The sequence below is a fragment of the Callithrix jacchus genome, chromosome 9 (assembly GCF_049354715.1).
Source record: "Callithrix jacchus isolate 240 chromosome 9, calJac240_pri, whole genome shotgun sequence".
Taxonomy (NCBI): Eukaryota; Metazoa; Chordata; class Mammalia; order Primates; family Cebidae; genus Callithrix; species Callithrix jacchus.
The window spans coordinates 33,781,029-33,804,941 of NC_133510.1; the positions used below are offsets into that span (position 1 = coordinate 33,781,029).

The following is a 23,913-nucleotide window of genomic DNA, read 5'->3' on the forward strand; positions in this document are numbered from 1 at the left end:
CCAAAAGGTGGAGAAGGCAGAAAGAAGTGTTCAATTTTGAAGATTTTGCTAATAATATAGATGGTCCCCGACTTACAATGGTTGGACTCATGATTTTTTAACTTCTCAGAATGGGTGAAAGCAATATACATTCAGTAGAAATTGTACTTCGAATTTTGAATTTTGATATTTTCCTGGGCTAGAGATATGTAGTCCAATACCCCTTTTTGATGCTGGGCTGCAGCAGCTCTGGTCAGCCACTGATCAGGAGGTAAACAACTGATACTATGCAGTGTCCTGCTGCGAGATCATTTTGCCCAACTGTAGGCTAATGTGTTCTCAGCACATTTAAGGGAGGTGAGACTAAACTATGATATTCAGCAGGTTAGGTGTAATAAATGCGTTTCTACTTTCCATATTTTCAATTTATGATGGGTTTGTTGGGACATAACTCGCCATCACAAGCTGAAGAGCATCTGTACACAGAAAACAAAGGGTTTCCGCTATAGACTGAGGGGAAGTAATGACCACAAAATAATTACATTTCATTAACAAAGAAGAGTTAATGAAATGAGACCTTGTAAAAGCAGTTAGAACATTGTCAGATAAGCGAGTCTTGAAAGCCAAAGCAAAGGATAATGAGATAATGAAAATATAACTGTATAGAAGTCTTGTGAGTCTGAAAAATGCAGTAGAGGCTGAATTCATCTGGCAGACAAAGAAAAAGCTCAGTAGATCCTGCTCTTTCTACACTGGCAGGCACAAATGCTCCCTTCACTCCAGATTTTCAGGAGCTGTGAAATTCCTGTATTCTCCCACTTCTGTTTCAGTGATTTTTGACAGCATTGAAAAAGTTTCTAGTAGATATAATTTATATCATTTCAGCAGTTACTGTTGCTTGACATACATTTCCGTACTTCTAAAAGACATTCTTGTTTTCTTTCCTTCCTACCAGTCTCTTTCACTAGTTTTTCCTTTATAACTGCATACTCATAATGTGTGGATGCTCCCCTAGGTTTTTCTTCTTCCCTTGTTTTCTTGATCATACTCTTACCTTGGGCTGCCTCTTTTAGTTCCATGGCTTTGAATGACAGTGTATCCTGGTGATTGTTAAAATCACAGTTATAGTTCTGATTTCTTTCACTAATAAATCAGTATTTCCAGCTGCCTGCTAGATAGGGCACACAGGCGTCTGCCTACTTCTTATGACTTTGGTTTGTTGTATTTCTCCTGAAGCTGATTCTTCCTTTTGCATTTTCTATTTTGTTTTTGAGCATCCCCATACTGCTAGGCCTTTTACCTATCTTAAAATAATTTCCTAAATTTCTGCTCTCTGATACCCCATTTGGTTGATCCTATTAACCATGTCTGTTTGGTTAGGCCACTTCATCCCTCCAATTCCCGCTGCTGCTTTTCTGATTCATATCTCATCATAGCCCAGTGAAACATTTAACAGGCTTTCTTGCTGCCCTCTGTTCATTCACTGATTCATTAATTCAGTAAATCTTTATTGAATGTCAATGATGTACCAGGTATTATTCTAAGCACTTGATATGATATATTGCTGTGAGCAGAACAGACAAAAAAATCATTAAGAAGAGCTTATGCTATAGTGGATGTGGGCAACAACAAAAAAGACAAGTCAATTCACAATATGTTAGAGAATGATGAGGAATGTGGAGAAAATAAAGCAAGGCAGGATGGAGAAGGAGTGTCTGGGGACAAAGATTGTTATGCTGCTTATGCTCAGTGAAAACTATTGAATAGGTAGGCTTCAACCAGAGACTGCAAAGGAAGTGAGAGAGTAAACTGTGCATGTACTTGGGGCAATAGCAGAGTTAGGGGCAGGCTTAATGCACTCATGATTCAGCTCTAATTCCCAAAGCAAGCTGGCCAAGATGGCTGGAGTGAAGTGAAGGAGGTGTAAGAGGAGAGGGCTTACCTGTTTATTCTGAGCAAGATAGGACACTATTCTACTTATCAAATAATCATATAATTCCACACCTTGCTATATGTATTATATAAACTCATTTAAACCTCATAACAAACTTAGGAGATGGTTACTTGTTATCTCCATTTTACAGATGAGAAACTGAAGCATCTGTAAAGGAGTGAGGGAGCTGAGATTTGAGCCAAAGCTGTCAGGTCTGTGCCCTTAGCAACTACACTATGCTCTTGCAGGGATTTAAGCATAGATACAGGGTAATCCAACTTAACAAATAACTGGATTCTCTGTGGATGATATATTGCAAGGCAAAGGCAGGGGAATTTAGAATACTATTCTAATAATTAAGGTGAATAATGATGGTGGCTTGAACTAGGGTGATAGCAGTAGACATTGGAGAAAGGTTAATCTGGGATATACTTTAAAAAATAGAGCTGATTTGGTTTCTTGACAGTTTCTATGTATAGAGTATAAGAGGAAGAGAAAAATTCAAAATGATTCCAAGTTTTGTGGTTTGAGCAACTGAAAAGGTAGAATTGACATTATTGAGATGGGAAGGTGGGGTTGCAAAAGAGAAGTATATTTGGGCCAGAGTGTGGGCCATCAATTGTAAATTTGGCTTTAGACTTGTTAAATTTGAGATGTCTATAGAAGTTTAAATGCACATATTGACTAGTCAGTGGGAGATATAATTCTGGGATTTGGGGAGAAGCTACAGTTGGAGATATAAATCTGGGAGTGTCAGTTATGGCCCTGGATGATACCACCCAGGGAGTGATTACAGATGAAGAAGTAGAAGAGGTTTAAGGATCAAGCCCTGAGGAAACTCCCAAATTTAAAGATCAGGAGCTGAAGAAGAAGAGATAAAGGAGGAGTGGGAAAGAACTAAGAGAGGGTGGTATTCTGGGAGCAAAGGAAGTCAGTGTCCTAAAGAGGGAAGAATCAGTTATGTCAACGCCGCTAATAGACTGAATAAGATGAGAATGTTAGGTTTAGGAATGTGGAGGTCATTTGTGACCAAAAGCTATTTTGGTAGACTGGTAGGCATGAAAATTTAATTGGAGTAGGTTCAAGAGAGAGCAAACGTAGAGGAATCTGAGAAAGCAAGTGTAGAGGACTATTTTGAGGAGTTTTGCTGTAGCAGAGAAATAGTGTAGTAACTAGAAGGAATGTTAGGTAGAATTTCTCAGAATCGCAGCTTGAGATAGAGATTTGGGTGAATGGGATTTATAGAGGAATGCTGTGGGATGAAGGAGTAGAGGAAGCAGGAGAGGGGAAGGGATGTTGCTAATGAGGGATGTGTTCTTAGCTGGGGTCTGCTTTAGCTCCATCCCACAGGAGTTTGAATTGTACCATGAAGTTATTCCTACCTTGAAGCCAAGGGCTAGACCTCTGCGCTCCCATGCCAGCAAGTTATGAGTTGTGAGCTGTCTCCAGTTGGGAATGTGTAAATGATTGATTGGCCCAGGCTGCTTCCATTTGGCCAAGGGCAATTCTTTGAAGACAGGAACATCTTGCGATGCCCACCAACCTGCTACAAAACAGATATAGGAGAGAAGCCAACAGTATTCACTATGGCAGTGAATGGAGTTTAGTTTAAGTTGGGCAGTATTATGGTGTGTTTCTCTTGGGTGGGAAAGGCCTAGTTGAGAAGGAACAATTAATACTTCATAAGAAAGAAAATCAATTTCACCATTACAATTTATCCTTTAACTAGTAACCATAAATCCATATCAAGCAATACAAGATATTCTGAAACATCATAATTGTAATAAAATCTAAAATGTCAAAAATGCTAGACAGATTAAAAAAAAACTTTAAAAATACATAGCTAAACATGGACATTTCGGAGGCCAAACAAGCATGCCATTTACTAATTCACTTTCCTTGAACAACTTAATTTACTTTTCTGTGCCTTAGCTTTTTCATCTAATATGGAATACTAGGAATAGTACTTACATGATAGGATGTTGGCAACATTTCTATGAGAGAATATATAAAAAATACCCAAAAGCAAATACCCAAAAGCACTTCCTGCTTTCCTCCTCCTTTTCCTTGTCTCAGTAGCTTAACTTCCATCATGTGCCTCTTGCGCTCTTTTCTTCATCATTATTGAAAGACTTGTCATCCTCTGTCCACATCGCACTATTTAAAGCTTCCCTGTCTTTTTGGATGTGCTTGCTTTACTGAAATATACATGCCCCACCTTGCTCAGTTTTTCCTGTATCCTTTTGCTTCTCATTCAAAATACTGCTCAGATATCACTTTCTAATCCTTCCTTATTTACTTCCAGAGTTACTTGCTTTTTGCCCTGTATGTTCCTTCATTTCTTGTATTTAATATACTTTCTGTAATGCATTCTACTCATTTAATAGTATTGAGTGTTCCAGGTTCTAATCTAGTTCCTGTATGCCATACAGATATATTGTAATGAATTGTAATTACTTGCTTAGATGTCCTATCACATCATCTGTGATGTCAACTCCCAGACTTGCAGAGACCAGGCTTATCATTGTGACCTCAATGCCTACTCAGTGTATGGGTCTGTATGTGACCTATTTGGAACTGTTTGCCACCAGACACTTGGATGGGCACTTTTACCTGTGCTTCTAAGCTGTAGCTAAGCCGCTGCTTACTACATATCTTAAAGTAGTACTATTCTCATTGCAGGTTTTTCTTTGGAATAGAGTATTAGGAATAACGAATCTAAATTTGTATTAATTTCCAATTCAGAAAAGAATATATTCAGTGGTAGAGTGAGGGGACTTGGTTAAGCATGATTGGCAAGTTTAAATTGGGTAAAAATACAATACAATGAATAGCTACAGAGACTTAAGTCAGTATTTCTTATGACCAGTAATAATAAATGAAATCAGGTTGTTTTAAAATGCAAGGTTTTTTTTTTCTCCTTTTCAATGATTTGGTATGATTATTGAAGATGGCAGCTAAGAAAATTTGTTGAGGCCACGGACTCATAAATGCCTGGGTCCTACCCCTATTTGCTTCTTGTTTCTGAATTGTTGTACAAGGATATAAGGAAAGAGGAATAAAATAAGGTAGAACATTTTTTCAACCTCTGGTGGCTTTGGCTCTGAACCTCAGGTAGAACTTGTGGTACAGCAGCTTGATAAGGCAAGACTGGACCCCATGAGGAATGTCTTCTTCCTTCACGGAGTTGGCCTCAGAGGCCCGAAACCAACATAAGTTGAGACTGCATAGGAGAAGAAGATGTTTTCACTAAAATCTACAGCAGAGCTTAGATGGTTACCTGTTCTCAAGTCTTTCTGGGAATGAGGAGAGAGATGGCAGAAAAACGGAAAAAGCTCAGAGCCATTTTACCATGTGGAACGAGAAAAGGAAGGGAGAGGGAGAAAAAGGGGAAAGGAGGGAGAAAAAGGGGAAAGGAGAGAGAAAAAAAGGGGAGAGGAGAGAGAAAAAGGGGAGAGGAGAGAGAAAAAGGGGAGAGGAGAGAGAAAAAGGGGAGAGGAGAGAGAAAAGGGGGAGATGAGAGAGAAAAAGGGGAGAGGAGAGAGAGAAAAAGGGGAGAGGCGAGAGAGGTTTAGTGAGAGGAAGAAGAGTAGCAGCCAGCATTTGTTAAGAGCTTACCATGAGTTAAGCCTTGTTCTTGGTGCTTTATGTATTAATTCTTTTAAAACTTGATTAAGTTTTTTTCTTTTAAATTTTCTTTTATTGAGCTTTTACTTCTGTGAGGTAAGTACTGTTATTTACCTTCTTCTGCATATGCGGAAACTGAGGTACAGAATGATTAAGTGACTTGCTCAAGGTCACTCAACAAATCAATGTCAAAGAACTTAACCAATCATAAAAGAGCTTCCTCTTGTTGGGGTGGGGGGTGGGAAAGGGATGGACAGGAACCTTGACACTTGTTCTGAAATTGCTATCTGCTAGAGATGAATCAGAAAGGAGAATGATCTATACAACTGATGATGCATCTTTATAGAATATAACTGGTAAGAAAATGAAGAGAAGAATACAGTTTGATTTAACACATATATTTCAAGCATTTCCTGTGTGCAAGGGACTGTGGTAGGTGCTGGAAGTATAAAGAAGAATAAAACATTGTCTCTGTGGCAGGAAAGCTTGTAGGAGAGACACATGTATGAAGAGCTCATCTCTGTCTAGTAGAAGTAGATGGCATGATTGGAGCACAGGGTGGAGAAGTCTACCTGGGGGTTCAGAAAAGGTTGCCAGCAAGTAATTTTGATGGAGCTGAGTTTTAAAGGAAGAGGAAAGTCACTCAGATAAAGAAAAAGGGCAGGGCATTCCAGGAAGAGGAAACAAAAGAAACAAAGCTGTGTTCCAGAATTGTGTCTGTTTGGAATGATCTACACTTGGATTTACTAAAATCTCAAAGGCAAGGAAGCAGATGATGTAGGAGGAGACTGGAGAAAGAAATGTGGCTCATATTTTAGAGATTCTGATAGGCCGTGCTAAAGAGTTAGAGGTTAGGCATGTCCTATAGACATTAAAATGTATGCTAGAGGCATGATCAAAATAATATGGTAGACTGGAGTGGAAATCAATGCAACAGAGACCAGGAGAGATCCATGCATCAGCTGTAGAAATTTAGATTATAATAAAGGTGATATTTCAAATTCATAGAGGAAAGTATAACCTATGCAATTAATAGTGTTAGGAGAATTAGTTATGGATAGATAAAAAAGGGAAAGTAAACTATTACTTTATGTCAGCCATAAAAATAAACTTCAGGTGAGTTAAGCAGCTGACCATAAAAGAAATTTGAAAGTATTTGGAGGTTATATTGGAGCACATTTTTATAGGTTTGGAGGTGAAAAAGGCCTTCTTAAACAAGACATAAGTACCAGAAGCCATAAAAGAAATGATCAACAAAAAAACCTCATAAAAATTAAAATTCATCTCTGCACAATGAAAAGCATGATAAAACTAAAAGATGAGAAAACTGTAGCATATTTAATGGATGACTGATTATTGTGTAGGATGTAAACAGAGCTTGTATAAATCACTACAAAACAGAAATATGGATAAAGGTTATAGTAGGCAATTTACAGGAGAAATACCAGAGGCCAATAAAATGATGCTCACAAAAAGATGCTCTTCAACACTAAATTAGGTAAATATGAATAAAATATACATGATAGAAAAATTTGGTGGGAATATTGAGAAACAGCCACTTTCACACATGGTTGGTGGTAGTGTAAATTAATGTGGTGTTTTTGGAAGGCAATTTGGAAGCCAAATCAATAATACACTCTTGTGGATAACTAACTACACCAACTGTCTGTGATTACCGTTTGGGAATCAAAGCACTTCTAGGTAAGCTGGCTTACCCACAGCTTCACATGAGTGGCATATGACTAAGCATGTCAGGCCCCAGTGATTGATGGTGCAGGAGTGGACATAAGACCTAAGTTAATCAAATTAGAGAGAATCTCAGGACTTTTCCTTAGAATTCAGGGTAAAAGCACTCTTTTCTTCTTGGTGGATATAGATGGGGAAACATGTTTCCTTGGAAGATGTTGGCAGCTAACTGGGATCAATGAAGTGAACTATCCATGGGAGGACAGAAGGGAAGGCAGAAGAAAAAGATGGAAAGAAATGGAGGTTCATTGGGCCAGTCCTTTTCTAAAGCAATTCCTCCCCAGAGTTTGGATCAAATGAGTCTCATATTTTCCCCTTCGCTTATACTGATCTGCCTTGAGTCTTCTATCACTTGCAGCCAAATTGACACAGGCATATGTGTTTTAACTGAGTAACGTAACTTCTATGAATTTATTGTAAGGAAATACTTGGACATATGCACTAGGATGTTTATTGTAGCATTATTTATAATACATGAAAAATTGGAAACAACCTAAATATTAACTGGAGTCATTAAATAAATTATCATAGATGCATGTATGAGACATATAGCCATAAAACAGAATGAAGTAGACCTTCTTTTACTTTTAATATACACATATTATAAGTGTATACAGATATACATACATGCTTATTATATTATATATGTAACAATATATAATATTGTTACAGTCTCCAATAAAATGATGCTCACAAAAAGATGCTCTTCAACACTAAATTAGGTAAATATGAATAAAATATAAATGATAGAAAAATTTGGTGGGAATATTGAGAAACAGCCAGTATTAATAATAAACAAACAGGAGACTGAATGGCTGCTCACCAAATAGTGATATTGACTATCTTGAGGGAGAGGAATGAGAATTGGGGAGATGTGAAGGGGAGGCTTTCATTGCTTACTCTGTTTATGTGATATTATATTTATAATTACTCAGCAATATTATATTATTAAAAAAGGGAACACTATGCTGCATTTAAAAGATGTTATGACTTGGGGGAGGACTCAAGATGGCGCTGTGAGAACAACCCAGGATTGGAGCTCTCTTTGAGTCCGTGGAGAGGTGAGTCAGAGCTGCATTTCCAGACTGATCTTTGTTGCCCACGGAACGGGGAGATTCCCAAGTATAGGGGAGACGCTGGATGCCTGGCAGTGCCTCTGCCTGGCAAAGCCGGCAGCCGGGGTGGTGGTGGCTGGCCCTGCCCATCGCTCCCCACAGGGCGCGCTTGTCCGGGTGCCCTGTTGAGCCGGCAACCTGAGACTTGAGAGGGCTGGACTTGAGACTGAGCGAGACTTGGACAGTGGGCCCGCCCAGGGGATTGCAGGGACAGAGTGTTTGGGCTAGCCCAGTGGGATGAACAAGACCGCGATTTCAAGCGATCCCCGTGCAGTTGGTCTGAGATGCTCTGTGGGGGAGGGGCGACCACCATTACCGAGGCAACCCGCCCCAACTGAGATACACGCCCACTGCTGAGGCAGCCAGCCGTTGCCGAGGCAACCTGTCCCTACTGAGATACACGCCCACTGCTGACGCAGCCTGCTGTTGCCGAGGCAACCCGCTACAACAGAGAGACTCTGCCTCAGGGCGTGGCGGAGACCACAGCAGAACAGCAGACCCTGCCCTAACAGGGCGAGCCTCACAACAGCAGGGCGGAGCCTCGGCAGGCAAACAGTGGCTAGTCTGCCTCCTAGCTGGGCAGGACACCTCAATGAACATCCAAAAATAAAGCCCGAACCCCCCACCACAGAGCATATGAGAAAAAAAGGGTTTTTTTATGAGCTCTGTTGCAGCAGAATCAAACATAGCAGCCTAACAGCCCTGAATGAACAACAGAGATCACAGCTCAGCAATTGAGCTCCTATAAAGCACAGACTGTCTCCTCAAGCAGCTCCCAGACCCCTCTATATCCCAAAGACTGACATTTGGCAGGCATCATTCTGGGACAAAGATAGCAGAAAAAGAAACTGGTAGCATCCCTCACTGTGCCACAGCTGCTAGAGGTGCAACCCAGACAAGCAGGGCCTAGAGTGGACCTCAGCAGTCGTACAGCGAAGGGGCTAGACTGGTAGAAGGAAAACCAAGTAACAGAAATACTTCATCATCAACAATCTGGGTGTCCACTCAGAGACCCAATCGAAAAGTCAGCAACTATGCAGACGACAAGCGGATAAATCCACAAAGATGGGAAGAAACCAGCGAAAAAAGGAGGAAAACACCCAAAACCAGAACACCTCGCCTCCTAGAAAGGACCAAAACTCCTCACCAGCAAGGGAACAAAGCTGGACGGAGAATGACTGCGACGAAATGACGAAATTAGACTTCAGAAGGTGGATAATGAGAAACTTTTGTGAGCTAAAAGAACATGTATTAAATCAATGCAAATAAACTAAGGAACTTGAAAAAAGATATGTGGAAATGATAACAAGAATGAATAACTTAGAGAGGAATATGAATGAAATAAAGGAGCTGAAAAACACAATACGAGAACTTCGCGAAGCATGCACAAGTTTCAATAGCCGAATTGACCAAGCAGAAGAAAGAATATCTGAAGTCGAAGACCAACTCAATGAAATAAAATGAGAAACCAAGATTAGAGAAAAAAGCGCAAAAAGGAATGAACAAAGTCTCCAAGAAATGTGGGACTATGTGAAAAGACCTAACCTACGTTTGATAGGTGTACCAGAAGGGGACGAAGAGAATGAATCCAAGCTGGAAAATACTCTTCAGGACATCATCCAGGAAAATTTCCCCCACCTAGCAAGACGGGCCAACACTCAAACACAGGAAATACAGAGAACACCACAAAGATATTCTGCAAGAAGAGCAACCCCAAGGCACATAATCGTCAGAATCAACAAGGTTGAAATAAAGGAGAAAATACTAAAGGCAGCCAGAGAGAAAGGTCGGGTCACCCACAAAGGGAAGCCCATCAGACTCACAGCAGATCTCTCGGCAGAAACACTACAAGCCAGAAGAGAGTGGGGGCCAATATTCAACATTCTTAAGAAAAGAACTTTCAACCCAGAATGTCATATCCAGCCAAACTGAGCTTCAGAAGTGAAGGAAAAATAAAATCCTTTGCAAACAAGCAAGTACTCAGAGATTTTGTCACCACCAGGCCTGCTTTACAAGAGCTCCTAAAAGAGGCGCTACACATGGAAAGGAACAACCAGTACCAGCCATTCCAAAATCACACTAAATGCTAAAGAGCATCAATATAATGAAGAACCTACAACTAACAGGCAAAACAGCCACTTAGCATCAAAATGGCAGTATCAAATTCACACATAACAATATTAACCCTAGATATAAATGGACTAAATGCACCAATCAAAAGACACAGACTGGCAAATAGGATAAAAATCCAAAACCCATCAGTGTGCTGTATCCAGGAAACCCATCTCACATGCAAGGATACACAAAGGCTCAAAATAAAGGGATGGAGGAAGATTTACCAAGCAAATGGAGAGCAAAAAAAATCAGGAGTTGCAATTCTCATCTCTGATAAAATAGATTTTAAAGCAACAAAGATCAAAAGGGACAAAGAAGGCCATTACATAATGGTAAAAGGATCGATAAAACAAGAAGAGCTAACGATCCTGAACATATATGGACCCAATGCAGGAGCAACCAGATACATAAGGCAAGTTCTTAATGACTTACAAAGAGACTTAGACTCCCACACAATAATAGTAGGAGACTTTAACACTCCACTGTCAATATTAGACAGATCAACCAGACAGAAAATCAACAAGGATATCCAGGGCTTGAACTCAGACCTGGAGCAAGCAAACCTGATAGACATTTACAGAACTCTCCACCCCAAATCCACAGAATACACATTCTTCTCAGCACCACATCACACCTACTCTAAAATTGACCACATAATTGGAAGTAAAGCACTGCTCAACAAATGCAAAACAACTGAAATCATAACAAACAGCCTCTCAGACCATAGTGCAATCAAGTTAGAACTCAGAATACAGAAACCAACCCAGAACCGCACAGCTTCATGGAAACTGAACAACTGGCTCTTGAATGTTGACTGGGTAAACAATGAAATGAAGACAGAAATAAAGAAGTTCTTCAAAACCAATGAGAACGAAGACACAACATGCCAGAACCTCTGGGACACATTTAAAGCAGTCTCTAGAGGAAAGTATATAGCAATAAGTGCCCATATGAGGAGAATGGAGAGATCCAAAATTGACACCCTATCGTCAAAATTGAAAGAGCTAGAGGAGCAAGATCAACAAAACTCAAAACCCAGCAGAAGACAAGAAATAACTAAGATCAGAGCTGAACTGAAGGAGATTGAGACACGAAAAACCCTTCAAAAAATCAATAAATCCAAGAGCTGGTTTTTTGAAAAGATCAACAAAATAGACAGACCACTAGCCAGATTGATTAAAAAGAAAAGAGAGAACAACCAAATAGATGCAATAAAAAATGATAAAGGGGAAATCACCACAGACTCCACAGAAATTCAAACCCTCATCAGAGAATATTATAAACAACTCTATGCACATAAACTAGTAAACCTGGAAGAAATGGATAAATTGCTGGACTCCTGTGTCCTCCCAAGCCTAAACCAGGAGGAAGCTGAAACTATGAATAGACCAATAACAAGGTCAGAAGTCGAGGCAGCAATTAAGAGCCTACCACTCAAAAAAAGCCCAGGTCCAGACGGATTCACAGCCGAATTCTACCAGACACACAAAGAGGAGCTGGTACCATTCCTTCTAAAACTGTTTCAAACAATCCAAAAAGAGGGAAGCCTTCCCAAATCATTTTACGAGACCAACATCATTCTGATACCAAAACCCGGCACAGACCCAACAAGAAAAGAAAACTTCAGGCCAATATCCATGATTAACATAGATGCAAAAATCTTCAATAAAATATTGGCAAGCCGATTGCAACAGCAAAGCAAAAAACTTATTCACCATGATCAAGTAGGATTCATCCCGGGGATGCAAGGCTGGTTCAACACACGCAAGTCTATCAACATAATTCACCACATAAACAGAACCAAAAACAAAAACCACATGATTATCTCAATTGACGCAGAGAAGGCATTTGACAAAATTCAACAGCCCTTTATGCTAAAAACCCTCAATAAACTCGGTATCGATGGAACGTATCTCAAAGTAATAAAAGCTATTTATGAAAAACCAACAGCCAATATCATACTGAATGGGCAAAAACTGGAAGCATTCCCTTTAAAATCTGGCACTAGACAAGGATGCCCTCTTTCACCACTCCTATTCAATATAGTACTGGAAGTTCTAGCCAGAGCAATCAGGCAAGAAAAAGAAATAAAGGGTATTCAAATAGGAAAGGTGGAAGCCAAATTGTCTCTATTTGCAGACGACATGATAGTATACCTAGAAGACCCCATTGCCTCAGCCCAAAAACTCCTGAAACTGATAAGCAACTTCAGCAAAGTCTCAGGATATAAAATCAATGGGCAAAAATCACAAGCATTTGTCTACACCAATAACAGACTTAAAGAAAGCCAAATCAAGAACGAACAGCCATTCAGAATTGCTACAAAAAGAATAAAATACCTTGGAATACAACTCACAAGGAACGTAAGGGACCTCTTCAAGGAGAACTACAAACCACTGCTCAACGAAATCAGAGAGGACACAAACAGATGGAGAAACATTCCATGTTCATGGTTAGGAAGAATTAATATCGTGTAAATGGCTATACTGCCCAAAGTAATTTACAGAATCAACGCTATCCCCATCAAGCTACCATTGACTTTCTTCACAGAACTGGAAAAAACCACCATGAACTTCATATGGAACCAAAAGAGAGCCCGCATAGCCAAGTCAATTCTAAGCAAAAAGAACACAGTGGGGGGCATCACACTACCAGATTTCAAACTATACTACAAGGCTACAGTAATCAAAACAGCATGGTACTGGTACCAAAACAGAGATATAGACCAATGGAACAAAACAGAGACACCGGAGGCAACACAACATATCTACAACTATACAATCTTTGATAAACCTGACAAAAACCAGCAATGGGGAAAGGATTACCTGTTTAACAAATGGTGTTGTGAAAACTGGCTAGCCATGTGCAGAAAGCAGAAACTGGGCCCCTTCCTGACACCTTACACTAAAATTAACTCCAGATGGATTAAAGACTTAAACATAAGACCTGGCACCATAAAAACCCTAGAAGGAAATCTAGGCAAAACTATCCAGGACATAGGAGTAGGCAAGGACTTCATGAACAAAACACCAAAAGCATTGGCAACAAAAGCCAAAATAGACAAATGGGACCTAATGAAACTCCACAGCTTCTGCACGGCAAAAGAAACAGTCACTAGAGTGAATCGGCAACCAACAGAATGGGAAAAAATTTTTGCAGTTTACCCATCTGACAAAGGGCTGATATCCAGAATTTACAAAGAACTCAAACAGATTTACAGGAAAAAAACAAACAAGCCCATTCAAAAGTGGGCAAAGGATATGAACAGATACTTTACGAAAGAAGACATATATGAGGCCAACAATCATATGAAAAAATGCTCATCGTCACTGGTCATCAGAGAGATGCAAATCAAAACCACACTGAGATACCATCTCACGCCAGTTAGAATGGTGATCATTAAAAAATCTGGAGACAACAGATGCTGGAGAGGATGTGGAGAAAAAGGAACACTTTTACACTGTTGGTGGGAGTGTAAATTAGTTCAGCCATTGTGGAAGACAGTGTGGCGATTCCTCAAGGCCTTAGAAATAGAAATTCCATTTGACCCAGCAATCCTATTACTGGGTACGTATCCAAAAGACTATAAATCGTTCTACTATAAGGACACATGTACACGAATGTTCATTGCAGCACTGTTTACAATAGCAAAGACCTGGAATCAACCCAAATGCCCATTAATAATGGACTGGATTGGAAAAATGTGGCACATATACACCATGGAATATTATGCAGCAATCAGAAATGATGAGTTTGTGTCGTTTGTAGGGACATGGATGAATCTGGAGAACATCATCCTCAGCAAACTGACACAAGAACAGAAAATGAAACACCGCATATTCTCACTCATAGGCGGGTGATGAAAAATGAGAACACGGACACAGAAAGGGGAGTACTAAACACTGGGGTCTATTGGGGGGAAAAGGGGAGGGCCAGTGGGAGGGGGGATAGCCTGGGGAGAAATGCCAAATGTGGGTGAAGGGGAGAAGCAAAGCAAAGCACACTGCCATATGCGTACCTACGCAACTGTCTTGCATGCTCTGCTCATGTACCCCAAAACCTAAAATCCAATAAAAAATTTAAAAAAAAAAGATGTTATGTCTTTATTCTGTCACCAGTGATTCTAAAACTTTAGTCAGCATAATGAATGTCTGTGACATTTTTAAGAATGAAGTTTTCTGGGCCTTCCCCTCTGAATCCAAAGTGGTAGAGCATAATCTGAGTATTATGGCCTGACGTTCTCAAAGCCCACCTTGGAGGTTATGCTGCAGAGTATGGATTTAAGTGGGACAGAATCAAGTTGAGAGATAAATTAGGAGGTTATCGTAATAGTTTAGGTGAAACATGCAGCTTGGAGAAAGGTTGTATTAATGGGGTAGTGAGATAATCCAGCTAAAGAACTTAAACATTATCTGGTACATAGTAGGCAGCCTCCATCATCAGCAGCACTACTACTACTATTGCTACCACTATGAAGGATTCTAAAAACATTTGAAAACAAAAATCAGCAAGTAAGAACATAAGAGACTTCAATAAGATATTAAGTGGGCTAATTAATATATACATATAATGGCAACATCAACTTTCTTATGTTTTATATCTGTATGTATATTTGCGGAAAATTCTATAACATGAAAATAGAGAACAAATATTCTTCTTTCTTTCTTTCCTTTTTTTTTTTTGAGACAGTATCTCACTCTGCCACCCAGGCTTGGAGTGCAGTGCTGTGATCACTGATCACCACAGCCTCAACCTGCCAGGGCTCAGGTGACTGCTACTTCAGCCTCCCAAGCAACTGGGACTACGTGTGTGCACCACCCAGTCTGGTCAATTTTTGTATTTTTTGTAGAGACAGGGTTTTGCTCTGGTGCAAGGTTGAAACACGGTGGTCTCGAACTCCTGGGCTCAAGTGATCTGCCCATCTTGGCTTCCCAAAGTGCTGGGATTACAGGCATAAACCACCATACCCAGCCCCATATTTTATTTTTAAATTTTCAATCACAATAAACGAATGAAGTAGAGATTGTACAACAACATTCTTTAATCACTATATAGGAAAACTAACAATAATAAAAAACCCAAATAACAAAAGTCTTTAACTCTTAGAAATTAAGATATTCTTTTCTAAACAACTTGGTTCAACTAAAAAAATAAATTAAAAATGTAGAACATCGAAAAATAATTGTAACAAAAACTTAGTGTGATAGAAACTATAAGAAATAGCTAAGCAGTGCTTAAAGGAGATACAGCCTTAAATAAACAACAGAATGAACAAAATCAAATTCAACATTCAACTCAAGAAGTCTGAAAAAGACGACAAAATAAATGAAAAGAAAGCACACAAAAATTCATAAAGATATCTGACTAAATTAGTGAGTTAGAAAACAGAAACAGCAACTGATAAAATCAAAAGTTTGTCCTTTGATATAAACAATAATTGAGATAAACTGAAAGCTAATGGAACCAAGAAAGAAGTGAGAAAGTACACATATAAAAACCAGAAACAAGGGGCAAGTCAGCACAAAAACAAAGTGAATTAAAAGGCGAGAGAACACTCTGATTAAGTCTGCAAGCAAACTGAAAACTTTAATGAAGAAAGACAAATTTCTAGAAAAATATAATTTACTTATTATAACCCCAGAAAAGGTTGAAACTATTAAATGACCAGTTTTTATGGAAAACGGAAAGTTATCAAAGAGCTCTCCCTTGGAAAAACATCTAGGGAAATCTACCTTGCCCTTAAAATGCAGTTAATTCCACTGCTATTTAAACTGTTCCAGCTCATAGAAAAGCAACTATCACAAGCATCACAAATTCTGGCAAATAACGCACAAAAACAAAACTTTGGATCAACTTCACTTACAGATGTTGAGGGACAATCCTAAGTTAAATAACAGCCAGAAGAGTTCCACAGCACATTAAAATAATGAGATAACATGATCAAAGGGAGCTTATTCCAGGCAGGCAAAGAGTGATTCAGCAGGAGGAGAAAAGTCGTATGACCATCTCCATCTAAGCTGAAAAGGCATTGGAAAAAAAATCAACATTCATTCTTGATAACGACATCCAAAAATGGAAAATTAAATAGAAAGTCCAGAAATAGATCTAAGTATACAGATGTCCATAGTGTATGCTAAAGGTGACATCTCCAGTCGGAGACGAATAATAAATGGTGTTGAGGCCATCACTGGAGCAGTGGCACCTGAGTCTTTATTTATAACTATTATTCACATTTTACGTGTATGTTTTATACATATGTATGACCCATTCAAAATAAAATAATATACAATGGTGACAGTTCTGCTTTAACAGGCTAAAGGGCTTTGGCCATTACAAAGCTTCCTTTATTTACGAATAAATGGGCTTGTTATCCAATACACAAGCAACTCCTACAATCAGTAAGAAAAATACAGGAAATCCAATAGGAAAATAAGCAAGACACACAAAAAGGCAATTCATAGAAGGCTATTAAGTCTATAAAGAAATCTTTGTCCTCACCATTAATCAGAGAAATTAGAACCACACAGGAATACTGGCTTATCTGCTTGGCAAAAACTAGGAAGGTGAAAAACAGCAAGTGCTGATGAAGGATGTGAAGAAACTAGTTTCAAGAGGGCAGGGACATTGTCAGCATGTTCGTCCTTGAATCCCCAGGAGAACTGATTTTTGCACTTGTGGTTGCCTGTTTGTCCACACCTCCCTGGCTGTCTTCTTGGGTGGTCACCCTCTGAACTGATTCTGGGCTTGGGCATGACTTGTTTGGCTGCTGGGAAAACAACAAATATAATTCAATTAGAGATTTGTAATGTTTGTGCTTTATGGCTTGTCCTCTCGTGCTGCTCTTTATACCCTGAGACTGCCATGTGAAGAAGCCCAGACAAGCCTCCTGGATGATGAGAGACCCCATGGAGCAGAGATGAGCTGTTTCAGCTGAGGACCCAGTGATGTGAGGTAGCCAGCTCCCCACTGACCTGGAGGCTGCTGCGTGGGAGAGAGCGCCCAGCTGACTAAGATAAAAAGTGCTTAATCGTATTTTGCTGAATGAACAAATCTGTGATTTAAAGTAAATGAAACAGAAAAATTGCCCAGCTACAGAGATCTCAACTATTGAGGACAAAGATTTGCAACCCCTAAAAAAATTCAAAGACCATCTATGGATTTGGAAGAGCCACTGGCTTCCACAAATGCAAGTTTGTTCATTCAGCACACATAGTTGTCCCTGGGGCAGTGGTACATGTACCACAACTCTGCGTGATGAATGAACATTGGACCAGCCTGTGATCACTATGTATCAACATGTGACCATTGGGAAGGAGATTTAATAATCATTCAGATGCATAAATTCTGGTGTTTAAAGAAATGCAAATCTGGCTCATTACTTAAGATTAGTAGGAAAATCCATAAACTGGGTTTGAAGTGTTACTAGTTCTGTGACCTTAGGTTCACTAGCCTCTGAGTGTCTCACTCAGAATGGAGATAATAATACCTGCCTTGGCCAGGCATGGTGGCTCATGCCTGTAATACCAGCACTTTGGGAGACTGAGGTGGGTGGATCACCTGAGGTCAGGAGTTTGAGACCAGCCTGGCCAACATGGTGAAACTCTGTCTCTACTAAAAATACAAAAAATTAGCTGGGCGTGGTGGTGTGTGCGTATAATCCCAGCTACTCCCCAGCTACTCCAGAGGCTGAGTCAAGAGAATGACTTGAACCTGGAGGCAGAGGTTGCAATGAGCCGAGATCCCACCACTACACTTCAGCCTGGGCAGTAAGAGTGAAACTGCATCTCAAAAACAAAAAACAAAAAACAAAACAAAACCTGCCTTGACAACTCATAGCTTTGTTCTGAGAATTTTATAAGACAGTAGAGTGAGTGCGGTTTGTAAAGTGAGAAGCTACACTGGATAATGGAGAGGCTGATGCGCTGAAAGTTTTGCTTGATCCATTTTATGTACCTTTTACCCACTGGCACCTCATGCCTCATTCTACAACCCAGGGAATGTATGTTGGCTTTACTCTTTATTTAATTTTCCCTGAGGCCCTGCGAAGCTCCTTGGGACCTAGTAGGCCTTTGAAAAAGCTTCTGTTTTTATTCATTGTAACTGTCAGAGGCAGCCATGTAGAAACTAACCCTGTTACAGAATGTCTTCTAATTTGGTAAGGAGCTTAAATGATGTGAAGGGGGGAATAATGAATAGAGTAACCGGTGAGCAAAATTAAATTTCTTGCTCAGGCCCCTGGCTGGCTCTAGTGAACATTCACATAACTGAAGTGTTCGTGCTAAGAAGGTCTCTTGTGATTAAAGGAATATTGAAGAATATTTATTTCATAAAAGAGATGACATTGTAATAAATGATCCCAGGCCTGCGCTCCCTTTGGATAGAAATGCTCCGTTAGGCAGAGCCCTTGGAGAGATTCACTGTTTGGTGGTGATATATCAAAAGCTGGTTCTTTATTCATAACTGTGAAAACTCCATACTGAGGTTCTATGTGCAAAATTAGTTGGTTTAACTGCTCAGTGTTTTTATCTGTGCTAGTGTTTTTATCACCAACGCATAGGTCATGCTGTCTACCGTCTCAGCATGACCAGAGAAGGAGACCCTCTGGCAACATGACTGCCGGGTTTCATCTAGCCTCAGTAATGGGAGGCAGAGGCTGTGCTTCCAAAAGCACTCCTTTGGTAATTGTTTAAACAAAGCACTCATGTTTGTTCTTGTTTTTTCTCATTCTATCCTCTGCGGCATGACAGAATATGTCTCCTTTCTCTCCGTGGCTCAAATGTAGGGTTTACGGAAGAGCAGACATCCTTTGTGTTTCTATTCCCCTCTCTGACCACTGCTTTTCCCTCTGTTTTCTGCTCCCCTGATGACAGTTGCAAATCCTAATGATCCAACCATATTTTCACTTCCTCAAGTTCCGTACCTTTGCCAACTCTCTCCTCAGGCTTCTCCCATGATTATTATCTAAGATGGAAAAAGGTGGTGTCTTTAGCGCCGCAGATTAAATAATATTTCCACTTACCATTTCTACAAGTTTCTCTAGGGTCTTCAAACTTTGGCCAGTGTATTTAAGATGTATATTGAATAGATTCTGGTATTTTTCAAGAAGTGATAAATGATGAGTATTTACATTTTTAAATTATTAAAACTGACAATACATTAGTAGGATTCTAAGTAGACCAGCTAAAGGAGATCATATTAGCCTTTAATGTATCTTAGCCTTGGTGGGCAGAGTCTTTGTGTCCTCCATGCTTCCTTCACCACAGTGCCTGACACATAGTAGGTGCTCAATTAATGTTGAATGAATATGTGAAAAAATTAGGCAAAAATTTCTATGTATGTACTTGTATTTATGAGGACAAGAACGATTCTATAAACATCTTGAAAGCAGTAGGCATTTACTGGGAGAATAAGAAGGCAGCAGGACCTGGTTAGCATCTGCAGGAAGGAACTCTTGATGAGATGAGTTTAGTTCCATCACATGTAGCCACTTAGGTACATTAGAGGTAGAGCTAAGAGGAATGTCATATGGTTTGAACCTGTGTCCACACCCAAATCTCATTTTGAATTATAATTCCCACACATTGAGGGTGGAAGGTGATTGGATCATGTGGGCGGTTTCCTCCATGCTGCTCTCGTGATAGTGAGGGAGTTCTCACGAGGGCTGATGGTTTTAAAAGTGTTTGGCAGTTTCTCCTTTACTCACTTTCTCATGCTGCCTTGTGAAGAAGGTGTCTGCTTCCTCTTCTGCCCTGGTTGGTAAGTTTCCCAAGGCTTTCCCAGCAATGCGGAACTGTGAGTCAATTAAACCGCTTTCTTTTATAAATTACCTAGTCTTAGGTCATACTCTTCACAGTAGTGTGAAAACAGACTAATACAGTACCTGAACTGCATGCTTTTTCCTTGGGTGTATCTGCCAATGAAATGAAGAGAAATTTTAAAATCTTGTTAGAAATGAAAATGTGTGTGTTTTTTGGAATCCCAATTATACGATATGCCACTGGGCAGAGACTGCTCTGCAATGATTTCTCTGAAGAAGAGCTAGGGTCCATTTCTGTTCATTATTAACACCTTCTCCGCTCCTTTTGAGATCTCTGATTCTCTGTGGCCAATGCCTCTGTCGTCTTTGCCTTATTCTACTAACAGGGCTGTGTTGAATAAAACTTTCCCTCCTTGAGTGTGCTAATCATTGGAGAAATCAGTGGGAGTGTGAATAATGGAAGGAAACAGAGCAGCCAGAGTAGTGGAGCACTCCCTAAATCAACGGCTCCAAATCTTCTGGATTTCTTGAACTAATAACAAATGCAAACATATTTTGTACTTTGCCAAGTAATGATATTAAAATTTTTTTCAAATTACCATCTTCATCATTATTTCATAAAGAACTGGAAGATTTCTGGAGTTAAAAGTTAGTGCAAGACATAATTATTTTAACAAAGGCCAATTCTTTAAACAGAATAAAGTCAGCTTTATATCACTTAAAAAAAAATTTCACCGCAGCAACATTTTGGCATAGACCAGAAATGACAGGGTAACCATGTCCATGCTGAGCTGGATGGTTGGGAGGCATAGTAGTGGCAGGAGGGCTGCCCCAGCCCTGGGTCCTGGTGCTCACAGGACATCACTTGGCTGGATCTGGCTAGTCAGGTGGTGACCAGGCTAATAGGAATTTGTACATATTTGCAGATTTGATGAAATTTACAACACTTTTCTTGGATAATGACTTTCCAATCAGAGTTGTCATCACAATGACCCTACTAAGGGCAGGTAAAAATCAGATACAAATTTTTCAGCCTGAAGAAATATTTATGACTTCACAGTTCAATTGGTGGGAGAATTCTGTGGTCCAAGGCTGTAGTTTTGTACCAAATTTAAATCGCCCCTTTCAAAATATTCCATTATTGGTATTTTATTTTTCTGCTTGTGAGGAAGATCATGTTTTAAGTATAAGATTTGTGGTTTTAAACAATAGAAACCACTTGTGTTAACTTAGGTAGATAAGGACATTTAAATAACACTTTTTTTTTTTTGAGACAAGGTCTCACTCTCTCATGCTGGGGTGCGGTGATATGATCTTGGCTCACTACAACCTCAACCTCCAGGCTTAACTGACATCCTTGTCTCAGGCTCCGGAGTAGCTGGATACAGGCTTGTTCCATGATGTCCAGCTAATTTTTGTATTTTGTAGAGACGGGGTTTCACCATGTTCCCAGGCTGGCATTCCCTGGGCTCAACTGATCTGCTCACCTTGGGCTCCCAAAGTGCTGGGATTACAAGCATGAGCCACTGTGCCCAGCCAAAATAATTATTTTTAACTGACAAGAATTGTGTTACAGCGTACAACATGATGTATTGATATATGTATACATTGTGGAATGTCTAAATCATGCTATGTAACATATACATTTCCTCACATACCATTTTTTTTGTGTATAGTGAGAACACTTAAAATCTACTCTCTTAGCAATTTCAAATATATAGTACATTGCTATTAACCATAGTGACCACGTTGTACAACAATCTCTTGAACTTATTTCTCTCACTTAACTGAAATTTTGTATCCTTTGACCAACATCTCTAGTACCCCACTCCTCAGGAGCTTCATAATCACCATTCTACTCTCTCCTTCTAGGAGTTTGACTATTTTCAGAGTCCACATATAAGTTTGAGCCTTGTCTTTCTGTGCACAGCTTATTCCACTTAGCATAATATCCTCCTGGTTTATCCATGTTGTTGCCAATGACAGGACTTCCTTCTTTTTAAGGGCTGCATAGTATTCCACTGTGTATATATACCACATTTTCTTTATCCTTTCATCCATCGATGGACAGTTTGAGTCCATGTTCTGGCTATTGTGAATAATGCTGCAATGAATGTGGGGGCACAGATGTTTCTTCAACATATTGGTTTCATTTCTTGCGACTATATACTTAGTAGTAGGATGGCTGGATAATATGGTAGATTTTCACCTTCTTGTAGCAATGCCACACTGTTTTCCTCAAGTGGCTATACTTAGTGACTGTATTAATTTACACTCTCACCAACAGTATGTAAGGGTTCTCTTTTCTCCACATCCTTGCCAACACTTATCTTTCATCTTTTTGATAACAGCCATTCTGCCAGGTGTGAGGTGATATCTCACAGTGGTTTTAATTTACATAATTAGAGATGATCATTTTTTTCATATATCTTGGCCATCTGAATATCTTCTTTTGAGAAATATCTTCACATTATTTGCCCATTGTTTTATTCATTTCTTTAAGCAACACATATTTGTTGAGGGCTGACCAAGTGCAGATATCTTTCCAGGTGCTGGAGATTTAGGACTGAATGAGACAAATTTCCTGCTCTCATAGTACCTGCCTTTGAGTATGTGCAGAAAGATACTAACCTAAATATACATAAAGTGTGTAATATAGTAAATGGTGACAAGTGCTATGGAGAAAAAGAGAGCAGAGGGGAGGGCTGTAGTGGGCATGGACACAGAGCCTCCTGATGTGGGGACATGGGTGGACAGCTTGAGAAGCCTACCCTCTTGGCCTCTTGGCCTCTCATGCTGGTGCACCAGATGCTAAGCGTGTTACACCCCATCCACTTGCTTGGTGGGAGTGGAATCCAGGGTGATTCTCCTGTGAATGGTGTTTCTTTACCCATTTAAAAAATTATGCTTCAAGTTTTGGGATACATGTGAAGAACATGCAGGTTTGTTACATAGGTATACATGTGCCAAAGTGGATGGCTGCACTCATCAGCCCATCATCTACATTAGTTATTTCTCCAAATGCTATCTCTCTCTTTTACCCCCACCCTCCCAAACAGGCCCCAGTGTGTGATGTTTCTTTCCCTGTGCCCATGGGTTCTCATTGTTCAATTCTCACTTACGAGTGAGAACATGCAGTGCTTGGTTTTCTGTTTGCGTGTTAGTTTGCTGAGAATGATGGTTTCCAGCTTCATGTCCCTGCAAAGGACATGAACTCATTCTTTTTTATGACAGCATAGTATTCCATGGTGGGTATGTGCCACATTTTCTTTATCCAGTCTATCATTGATGGGCATTTGACTTTGTTCCAAGTATTTGCGATTGTGAGTAGTGCTGCAATAAACATACACGTGCATGTCTTTATAGTAGAATGATTTATAGTTTTTTGGGTATATACGCAGTAATGGGATTGCTGGGTCAAATGGTATTTCTGGTTCTAGATCCTTGAGAAATCACCACACTGTCTTGCACAATAGTTGAACTAATTTAAACTTCCACCAACAGTGTAAAATTGTTCCTATTTCTCCACATCTTCTCCAGCATCTGTTGTTTCCTGACTTTTTAATGGTTGCCGTTCTAACTGGCATGAGATGGTATCTCAGTGTGGTTTTGATTTGCATTTCTCTAATGACCAGTGATGA

The 23,913-nt window shown here is 39.7% G+C and overlaps 1 long non-coding RNA gene across 2 annotated transcripts in view; it reads right to left on the minus strand.

Moving 5' to 3' along the window:
• LOC108593116 (uncharacterized) overlaps window positions 1-16,545 on the minus strand; it is a 33,980-nt gene extending 17,435 nt beyond the window's left edge. For both annotated transcript variants that reach the window (XR_004728693.3, XR_004728691.3), the window contains exons 1-2: window positions 16,379-16,545; window positions 3,295-3,458 (exon numbers count right to left, since the gene is read on the minus strand). This is a non-coding gene — a long non-coding RNA (uncharacterized LOC108593116). The remainder of the gene's footprint in view (window positions 1-3,294; window positions 3,459-16,378) is intronic.
• Between the last annotated feature and the right edge of the window lie 7,368 nt (window positions 16,546-23,913).